This window comes from Pollachius pollachius (assembly GCF_949987615.1).
Source record: "Pollachius pollachius genome assembly, chromosome: 2".
Taxonomy (NCBI): domain Eukaryota; kingdom Metazoa; phylum Chordata; class Actinopteri; order Gadiformes; family Gadidae; genus Pollachius; species Pollachius pollachius.
The window spans coordinates 43,850,753-43,852,337 of NC_136935.1; positions in this window are offsets into that span (position 1 = coordinate 43,850,753).

A 1,585-nucleotide genomic window follows, 5' to 3' on the forward strand; every position below is an offset into this window, starting at 1 on the left:
CACCGGCGACGGGCAGCTGCTGATAGCGCGGGTGAAGCTGACGGACAGCGGGACGTACAAGTGTGTGGCCACCAACCACCTGGGGGCCAGTGAGGCGCTAGGCAAGGTCGTCGTCAAGAGTGAGTGGAGAGTCGGCACGGAGAGGACCGGTTGATTGGTCGGCTCTGCTGGGTGTGGTTTAAAAGTCTGTCATTAAAACCAACCCGTCTCTGTTTCTGTCTCTCTCTCTCCCTCTCTCTCTCTCTCTCCTTCTTTGTCTCTCTCTCTCTCTCCTTCTCTGTCTCTCTCTCCCTCTCTCTCTCACTCTCTCTCTCCTTCTCTGCCTCTCTCTCCCTCTGTCTCTCTCTCTCTCTCTCTTCTCTCTTCTCTCTTCTCTCTCTCTCTCTCTAGATTAAGGACTTGAGGACTTGTGCCGCAACCACTTGTGCTGGAAGCTTCCTACACTGTCCCAGCTCCACCAACGTTAACCCAGTATAACTTTGGCCAAACGAGGACAACTAGACAACTAGACGACAAACTACCACAGTACTCGTCAGTGCCATACCGCCATCATTGCCTGTGATACACATTATCCATCATTATTTTGTATATTTGGAGAGTTTAATTGCATCTTTCGCGATCCTGTGACTCACAATGCCACAACGTTACATTTTACAAGGAGATAATATATGGTACGACCTTGCATACTGACATGTCCCACTCACAGTCTGCTGTATTTACAAACCGACCTGTACAAATAAAAGTGATACAGTGAACAACCAAGCCATTGTAGCTGGTTTTTATGTCGACAAAGTTTTGCGGACTCTCTCCGGTTAACAATAACCGGAAAGGTCAATGGATAATCCTGAGTGGATTCAATGATTATTTTCCTTGGGTACTGGCACAGGTAACCGTAAATATATATACCCATACAACACTATACTATACCCAACACAACCCTATACTGATCCCCATACACGACTATACTATACCCATACAACACTTTACTAAACCCAACACAACCCTATACTGATCCCCATATAAGCCTATACTATACCCATACAACACTATACTATACCCAACACAACCCTATACTGATCCCCATATAAGCCTATACTATACCAATTCAACACTATACTATACCAAATAAAACCCTATACTGATCCCAATATAAGCATATAATAAACCAAATACGCACTGGAATATTCCCCATACACAATTATATGTACCGCATACAAGCCTAAAATATAACTCCTTCTTAGTCACCAATGCCTTGAGCTGGTCTGACCCATCATTTGACTTCTTCCCTTCTCCCTCTTGTTTAAAAGTACTTTTCCTCTCTTGATTCGCCTGGAGGGAGTGGAGAGGTAGTTATTTCCCTTCCTCTCTCTCTCTCTCTCTCCCTCCCTCTCTCTTGCTCACACACACACTCACACGCACGCACGCACGCACGCACGCACGCACACACACACACACACACACACACACACACACACACTCTCTTCCTCATGATGGACAAGACATTCCTGCGATGGCCTTTTAGGCTAAACAAAGGTTTACAATCATTTATATCACAGGCATCACACGAAGAGAGACTCCTACAGCC